This window comes from Rousettus aegyptiacus, unplaced genomic scaffold (assembly GCF_014176215.1).
Source record: "Rousettus aegyptiacus isolate mRouAeg1 unplaced genomic scaffold, mRouAeg1.p scaffold_m13_p_9, whole genome shotgun sequence".
NCBI lineage: Eukaryota > Metazoa > Chordata > Mammalia > Chiroptera > Pteropodidae > Rousettus > Rousettus aegyptiacus.
In genome coordinates this window covers 35,072,484-35,082,437 of record NW_023416312.1, presented here as the reverse complement: position 1 = coordinate 35,082,437, position 9,954 = coordinate 35,072,484, and positions in this window count along the sequence as shown.

Here is a 9,954-nt window from a genome sequence, read left to right as displayed (position 1 = left end):
CTAAAGAGAGACCTTTATGTAATAAATCTTCCGGGGCGGGAGAGGGCGGGGAGGAGAAGCAGAATACACTTCCACTGGTGCCAAGGCAGAGAAATAGTCCATTAAGCACCATGAACAACCAAGATGACAAGGCATCTCAGAAAGAAAGAAAAATCTCCAGAAAATAAGCTAACAGACATAGAAATATATGACTTAAATGACAGACAATTCAGGACAATACTTCTGAAAAAAACACAGTGAGACCTGAAATGAGTCATAGCAACAAGTTCAAGAATTGAAAAAACAACTAGATGAGCAGAATGAGTGCTTTAGCAAAGAGATCGAAACCTTCAAAAAGAACAAAATGGAAATTCCCGAGATGAAGAACACACTAAAAGAGGTAAAAGATGAAATAGCAAGCTTGGGAAATAGAGCTGGCCAAATGGAGGAAAGGATCAGTGATATCAAAGACAGAAATATTAAAATAAACCAGAAGGAAGAAGAGAAAAACTGAAGAATGAAAGAGAAATACAAGAACTGATGATATCATCAGGAAAGGAAACATAAGAATAATGGGCATTCTTGAAGGGGAGGAAAAGGAGCAGAGATTAGAAAGTATTTTCAGACATAAAGTTGACGAGAATTTCCCAAATCTAAGGAATGAGCTGGAGCTTGGAATTCAAGAAGTCAATAGAACACCCAATTATCTCAAACCAAAAAGGCCTTCTCCAAGACACATTATATTAAAATTATCAAAAACCAATGACAAAGGAAGAATTCTCTGAGCAGCCAAGGAAAAGAAGATGGTAACCCATAAAGGAAAACCCATTAGATTATCATTGGACATCTCAGCACAAACCTTCTATGTCAGAAACGAGTGGAATCAAATATTCAAATTATTAAATGAAAAGAAGAACAAGCCAAGAATAATGTATCTAGCAAAGCTCTCCTTTATATATGAAGAAGAAATAAAGACCTTTCCAGACATACAAAAATTGAAGGAATTCTCCACTATGAGGCCTGCATTATGGGAAATACTGAAAGGAGTCAGTTCACTTGTGGGTCCCAGGTTTAGCTGTGATCCAGGCTCACGGCTAGGGATAGGACTCCGGATTTAAAGTGTTACTTTAAGGTGGTTGGGCACATGCACCTAACTTATGTAAGTATGATTCGTTTTATTGTATTACGCACATGTGGCAGAATGCCACCATTGTTCTCTGACGTATATAAATCTCATGAGGCCCCCAAGCGCAGAAGCTCATGCTCCCCACAATAAAGTTGGTGCCTGCCATTTCATTCTCAGGTCAGCTCCTTGTGAATTCTTTCAACTAGGCCTCTCACCACTGAATCCTTCTGTTCTTGATCAGCTTTGGGTCTGACACCTGGTGTAGCTAGCAGGATGAGGTGAGTACAGCCTTCGGCACTCTGGATGGTCCCTGGGTGGAGGATAACTGGGTGAAGGACATGTGGCCACCTGCCTCCCAGTGGTATCCAATGACTGCATATCTAGCTACATGGACATCCCTAGAGGATTGGGATGGAGTGAAGATGCATCTGGAGGATGTCTGTAAAGCTCTGGAGATGCTGGAGCTGAATGTTCTGACCACTCACCAGGAAGCAGTGGGTCAGGTGGCCTGGATGTTCTTGGTGGTGCTGCTCAGGCCAGCCTGGAGGTTAAGGACCAGGCTCAGTGGGTGCAACAAGTGCAACGTCAGGAAGAAGCACTGGAAAGGTGGCTGGTGGCAGCAGAACACATGCTGCAGGGCCTTGACTGGTCGCTGTCATCATCCTTGTCTGGAAGCCCTTCGGTAATATTGCATCAGTTATGGCCAGTGATGCAGCAGCAGAAGAGCAGCCATTGGCCCCAGAGGGGACAAGCTGGTGGCACCTCTCAGGTTAAAAAACATACACTGTGATTCAATACACCCCCGCCGAACTCTGAGACCTGATGAAACAGATACAGCAGCGAGCCTGGGAGACAGTTCCGGGGTGGCTGTTGCAGCTGTGGGTTGACAGGACTGAAGGGACTGAATTATCTCCAGAAGAAATGGCTCAGCTGGCCTCTGTAATGGTGATACCATTCCTCAGGCAGCACCTCCAGAATGTGGCACATATGATGTAGCGTGCAGGGAACCACTCTCTCATTAACTGTCTCATGCCTGCTGCATGGACAGTGTGTGTCAACCCTGGGGAGCTGCCAGAGAGAGTGAACAGATGGACTATGTACTTAGATATGGTCCAGATAACTCAGGAAATAGGCTTGAGACAGATGATGTTTCGTGCCCAGTACAGTAACCCTGATGAGGATGTATTTACAACCCATACGAAAGTCTTTATCTTGACTTCTGGCCTGGCTGGTACTTTTGGCACCATGGCAGCACTGCCATATATTTGTTGGCCATTTCTTTGTCCTCTAGGGAGAAGTATCTGTTCAGATCCTTTGCCCATTTTTTGATTGGATCATTTCTTGGTTTTTTGTTGTTATTGAGTTGTATGAGTTCTTTGTATATTTTGGATATTAGGCCCTTATTGGAGGGGATGCTTGCAAATATTTTTTCTTATTCAGATGGTCATCTCTTTACCTTGTTGACAATATCTTTTTCTGAGCAGAAGCTTTTTAGTTTGATGTAGTCCCATTCATTTATTTTTGCTTTTACTTCCCTTGCTTTTGAGGTCAAGTTCATACAATCCTCTTTAGGTCCAAGGCCCTTGAGTTTAGTTCTTATGTTTTCTTCTATGCAATTTATTGTTTCAAGTATTAAATTCAGGTCCTTAATCCATTCTGAGTCAATTTTGATGTTTGGTGATAGGCAACAGTCAAGTTTCATTCTTTTGCAGGTGACTTTCCAGTTTTCCCAGCACCATTTATTGAAGAGGTTTTCATTTCTCCACTGTACGTTTTTGGATTTTTTCTTTGTCGAAAATTATTTTCCCATATAAATATGGGCTTACTTCTCGACTCTCGATTCTATCCCACTCGTTCGTGTGTCTGTTTTGCTGCCAACCATGCTGTTTGATTACTGTCATTTTGTAGTATAATTTGAAGTTAGGCAGATTGATGCCTCTAGCCTCATTCCTTTTTCTCAGGATGACTTTGGCAATTCGGGGACTTTCGTGATTCCATACAAATCTAATCATTTTTTTCTATTTCTTTAAAAAATGCCAATGTGATTTTGATGGGAATTGCATTAAATCTATATAATGCTTTAGGTAATATGGTCATGTTAAGTATATTGATTCTTCCAATCCAAGAACATGGAATATATTTCCATTCCTTTGTATCTTCTTCAATGTCTTTTAATAGGGTCTTGTAGTTTTCATTTTATACGACCTTCACAAGTTTTGTTAGATTTATTCTTAGGTATTTTATTCTGTTTTTTGCAATTGCAAAAGGGATTATATTTTCCACTTCTTTTTTTTCTAACACTTCATTATTAGAGTATAGGAACACTGTGGATTTTTGAACATTGGTTTTGTATCCAGAGACTTTACTGTATTTGCTTTTGGTTTCTTGTGGAATCTTTGGAGTTTTCTATATAGAAAATCATGACATTCACAAATAGTGACAATTTGACTTCTTTGTTTCCTATTTGGATGCCTTTTATATCTTTCTCTTATCTGATTGCACTTGCTAGGACCTCCAATGTTGTATTGAATAACACTGGTGATAGTGGACAGACTTGCCTTGCTCGTGATCTCAGAGTGAATGTTTTTAGTTTTTCACCATTAAGTATAAGGTTGACTGAGGTTTTGTCATATATGGTCTTAATTATGGTAAAGTACTTTTCTCTCATACCGATTTTATTAAGTTTTTTATCATAAATGTGTGCTGTATCTTCTTGAAGGCTTTCTCTGTATCTATTGATATGATCATATGATTCTTATTTTTTAATTTGTTTATGTGGTGTATCACATGAATCAATTTGCATATTTTGAACCATTTCTGTGCCCCAGGGATGAAGAACACTTGATTGTGGTATATAATCTTTTTTAATATGTTGTATTTGGTTCTCTAGTATCTTATTTAGGATCTTTGCATCTTTGTTTATAAGAGATATTGATCTGGAGTATTTTTTTTGTGTGTTGTCTTTACCAGGTTTGGGTATCAGAATAATATTGAACTCATAAAATGCATTAGGAACTCTCACTTTCTCTTCAATATTTTAGAAGAGTTTGAGGAGAATAGGTATTAAATTTTCTTTGAATGTTTGGTACAATTCACTATTGAAGCCATCTGGTCCTACACTTTTCATTTTCGATAGGTTTTTGATGATTGTTTCAATTTTCATACTTCTGATTGGTCTATTTAGATTTTCTAGTTCTTGATTCAATCTAGGAAGGTTGTATTTGTCTAAGTACTGGTTCATATCTTCTAGGTTATTAAATTTGGTGTTATATTCCTTTTCATAGTATTCTTGTGTGATCCCTTGTATTTCTGCAATGTCTGTCATACTTTCTCCTCTTTCATCCTTGATGTTCTTTATATGTGTCCTTTCTCTTTTTTCTTTAGTGAGTCTAGCCAGGGGTTTGTCAATTTTGTTAACTTTCTCAAAGAACAGCTCTTTGTTGCATTTATTTTTTTTTCTATTTTTTGTTTCGTTTTCAATTTCATTTAATTTTGCTCTAATTATTATTTCTTTTCTTTTGCTGACTTTAGGCTTCAATTGTTCTTCCTTTTCTAGTTTCTTAAGATGAAGTGTTAGATTGTTTATTTGGGCTCGTTCTTCTTTTTTGAGACATGCCTGTAATGATATCAACTTTTCTCTTATGACCACTTTTTGCAATGTCTCAATAGTTTTGATCTGTTGTACTATCATTATCATTTATTTCTATGCATCTCTCGATCTGTCTTTTTATTTCTTTCTGACCCAGTTATGCTTCAGTAGCATGTTGCTTAATCTCCATGTATTTGTGCTTCTTCCTGATTTCTTTTTGTAGTTGTTCTCTAGTTTCAGAGTATTATGATTATAGAATATGGTTAGTAAGATTTTGACCCTCTTATATTTGTTGACGCTCTCTCTGTGTCCCAGTATGTGGTCAATTTTTGAGAATGTTGAATGTGTACTAGAAAATAATGTAGAAGCATCTGTTTTGGGCTGAAGAGCTCTATAAATGCCATTATGTCCAGTTAGTCTAATGTATCATTTAATGATGTTATTTCTGTTTTGATTTTCTGTTTGAATGATCTGTCCATATCCAACAGTTGGGTATTTGGTGTGTTTTTTCCTTTAGGTCTGTTAGTAATTGCTTTATATATTTTGGGTATCTATGATTGGGAGTATAGATATTAAGAAGTTTATGATTTCTTGGTGTATGACTTCCTTTATCATTATGAAGTGTCCCTTGGTATCTTTATTTAACTTTTTATTTTAAAGTCTATTTCATATGATAATACTGCGGCTACTCCCTCTTTTCTCCGACTGTCATTTACTTGAAATATCATTTTTCACCCTTTCACTTTGAGTCTATATTTTTCTTTGGTACTGAGATATGTCTCCTGGAGTCAGCATATGTTTGGGTTTTGTTTTTTGGTTCAATCTGCAAATCTGTGCCTTTTTATTAGTGAGATCAGTCCATTTATATTTAGGGTGATTATTGAAATAAAATGATTTCCTATAACCATTTTATGTTTTGCTTTCTGTTAGCTCAGTGTTTTCACTGTTTCCTTGTCCTTTTGTTTCTGTTTTTTTTCCATTGGGTTTTGTGGGTTTTCCTCTGATGTTTCTTGTTATATGCTTAAGTTCTGAATATTTGGCATGTGGTTACCTTTAGAATATGTAGAGGACAGTTACATGTATATAGTAGTCCATTTTCTTCTGCATGTGCCTTATCTCTATTTCCCTTTGTGAAATTGAATCTTTGATTTCTCATTTTTCAGTCATCGTTGTCTCAATTTGTCCCTATGTATGCCGAATGTTCATGACTATTTTGCTATAACAAATCTGTTCTTATTGTCTAAGCTTATAATATCTTGTTCTAAGTAATGTTTGCAGTTCTCTCTTTGTAACTGCCTGCTTGTCACCTTATTCTTAGTTATGTATTTTGTCATTTTGTTTTAGGTGAACTGACCCCTTTCAGTATTTCCTATAATGCAGGCCTCATAGTGGAGAATTCCTTCAATTTTTGTATGTCTGGAAAGGTCTTTATTTCTTCTTCATATTTAGATACATTATTCTTGGCTTGTTCTTCTTTTCATTTAATAATTTGAATATTTGATTCCACTCGTTTCTGACATAGAAGGTTTGTGCTGAGATGTCCAATGATAATCTAATGGGTTTTCCTTTATGGGTTACCATCTTCTTTTCCTTGGCTGCTCAGAGAATTCTTCCTTTGTCATTGGTTTTTGATAATTTTAATATAATGTGTCTTGGAGAAGGCCTTTTTGGTTTGAGATAATTGGGTGTTCTATTGACTTCTTGAATTCCAAGCTCCAGCTCATTCCTTAGATTTGGGAAATTCTCGTCAACTGTATGTCTGAAAATACTTTCTAATCTCTGCTCCTTTTCCTCCCCTTCAAGAATGCCCATTATTCTTGTTTCCCTTCCTGATGATATCATCAGTTCTTGTATTTCTCTTTCATTCTTCAGTTTTTCTCTTCTTCCTTCTGGTTTATTTTAATATTTCTGTCTTTGATATCACTGATCCTTTCCTCCATTTGGCCAGCTCTATTTCCCAAGCTTGCTATTTCATCTTTTACCTCTTTTAGTGTGTTCTTCATCTCGGGAATTTCCATTTTGTTCTTTTTGAAGGTTTCGATCTCTTTGCTAAAGCACTCATTCTGCTCATCTAGTTGTTTTTTCAATTCTTGAACTTGTTGCTATGACTCATTTCAGGTCTCACTGTGTTTTTTTCAGAAGTATTGTCCTGAATTGTCTGTCATTTAAGTCATATATTTCTATGTCTGTTAGCTTATTTTCTGGAGATTTTTCTTTCTTTCTGAGATGCCTTGTCATCTTGGTTGTTCATGGTGCTTAATGGACTATTTCTCTGCCTTGGCACCAGTGGAAGTGTATTCTGCTTCTCCTCCCCGCCCTCTCCCGCCCCGGAAGATTTATTACATAAAGGTCTCTCTTTAGCCTGTTGCAAAGAAGGCGTTTTACTTTTGGTTCCAGTAGGTGGCGTCTAAGCCTCTTGGATCCCTGCTTTATGTAAATCCTTAATAATGCCTTTTTTTATTTTTTATAGATATTCGATCACACTTTCTACCCTCAGTCTCAATCTCTGTCAGTGTGAGCGACAGTTTCAATAGAATGTTTGTTCTTGGAGAACATGGGATTAGGGACCCTCTGGGTTTGGGTATGGGGGCTGCAGGTTGGCCTCGTGTTTTGCAACCATGGCTGGTAATAATCACTGTTGCTTCTCTTCCACTCTACTTCTCTGCTTTCTGCCTGATCCCTGAGCACTAACGCTGCATGGAGCTCACAGATCTCTCAGGCATGGGTTGTTCAGGAATCCTGCCACACCTTCTCCCCTCCCCCTCCTCCTGCTGGGAACTCTGGCTGCAAGAGACAGCTTCTTTTTTCTCCCAGTCTACCATCCGATTTCCAGAGTTCTGACTTGTGGTAGCTCTTATGCATAGATCCCACACTCAGATGTGCTGGTGTGCATTTGCGTGTTTTTTGCTAAGTTTTAGATATTCAGCTTATTGTTTCAAGGGGAGAGATCTAGGAATGTCTCTCATTCTGCCACGTTTCTGATTTCACTCCAAATTGATTCTTTCTGTAGGAAAGAAGACACTCCTCACTCTTTCTTGGCCTGTGAAATCTGGCTTACCTCAGAATAGTAGGGGCTTTCAGAAGTTCAGACTGTGTGTCCTTGTCCAAGATTGGAAGTGCTTCATCTGGAGTTCCGTCCAGTATGCATAATGAGGCCTTGAGACCCAGCCCCATTCCCCCTGTTCTCCCTGGGGTCAGAAACATGGGGAACCACATTGCTTAGGCATAGTTCTGGAGATGCCCTTAACACTGTACCCTGAGCAAGCCACACATCAGTGTGGAAAAGATGGGTTCCAGCAACTCCAGGAGTATAGGCTACCCAGGGTCCAGAAGTGGACAGATGTGTGATAAGAACAGAATAATGCCATTTTCACCTTTTATTTTTGTTCACACATCCAATACTTGGATCTTTTATTCATTGGAAGGAAGGTTTTCAGTGATAAGCTACTTACAATAATAGGCAGAATACTGAGGTCAGTCCTCACAGGTCATCCTGTAGTAGGTGATACCAGCAATGAGGCTTCACCCTCTAGTGGACATCAAAGGAATTGGCAGAGGCCTGGATAGATTCATGGAATCTGTTGGAGAAGCCATAGAAAGGATGGATATATGAGGCCTTTTCAAAGTCTCTGTAAAGCTACTCCTTATCAGCAGAGAGCCTATTCCTGTCTTGCTGATGGGCCAGGTTGTACACGAAACGAGCTCCCTGGGGAAGGGAGGAAGTATCAATTTTCTTTATAGTAACAGAACCACTGGCTTAATTCAATGATAGAGAAAAATTATTATCACCAATAAGAGGATGGATGGTTTGTGTTTCAGGTCAGATCAGTTTCCTGGCTCAGCAATATTACAAAGAAAACGGGTTACTTCCATATGACTACCCACCCATATTCACTCCACTGACATGTCCTCATTCTGTACCCCTCAGGGTACCAAAATTATGCATATACTTCCAGGTACCACAATTAGAGAATAAACACATATAAAAAATTTGGAAAAAAATTTAAAAATCATTTCTATGCTACCTAGATGGAAATTTTACGTGTTTGCTTTTTCTTTCTTACCACGCATATGCGCGCGCGCACACACACACACACACACATACATATACATGTAGACAGACACATATGTTTATAAGTGTTTATTATAATTATTCTACTAAAACAGATATTATAAGACTTTCACTTGTAAGTGTTCCCACTTTTACTGTTTGTATATAATATCCTCATCTCACCCAAATAAACAAAAGTTACATAATAGCATGTAATATTTAAATTAAACCACTATTCTCAAAAATGTATTATAGAAGTATTTTTTGTAGTGAAGTTGTCTTTTTTATTTTAATTTTTCAATTAGAGTTGACATTTAATATTATTTTATATTAGTTTCAGGTATACTGTATAATGGTTAGACAATTATATACTTTATGAACCAATCCCCCTGATTAGTCTAGTACTCACCTGGCAATATACATAGTTATTATATACTATTGACTATATTCTCTATGCCATAATTCACATTCCCATGACTATTTTGTAACTGCCAATTTGTATTTCTTAATCCCTTCAAAATTTTCATCCAGCCCCCAATGCCCCTCATATGCATGGAAGCAGGAATGGATATTGGTGAGGAGTCAGGAAGAATAGTCACATCCATATCTCCAGAACCCAAGAAAGGACAGTTGGTAAAGATATTCTAAATGCTAAGCTGCCCAAGGTATCTCCAGCCTATATCAAGCAACAGAGAGTCCTGTCATTGCTATTATTATTATTATAACACTGACATTGCTATTATTATTATCATTATTATTATTAAGTACAACCTAATGATTCAATATTTGTATATTTTGTGAAATGATCACCACAATATGTCTAGTTATAATCTAGCACAATTTGTAGTTACAATTTTATCGTGATGATAACTTTTAACCCATTTTTCATTTGCCCTTAGAATACTCTCAACAGCACTTGAAACTGCAGCATTTACCCCAAGATGCCTCACAGATTACAGTTCTAATCTCACTCCTAAAGTTTGCAATGAAATATCTCATTTTTATTATTATTTTCACATAGCTCTAGTATATTGATAGTCTTTGGAAACAAATGACATCATTCTATTTATAGCATTCTGTTTTTAGTAGTGGTATTTCCATTTAAAAAGTATAGTAATTCTCACAATTATTTCCAAAGGAAATGTATCAACCAGTTGTATTGATCATAACAACTCCAAAGAAGGATGAATTCTGACAGTAACATTCTCT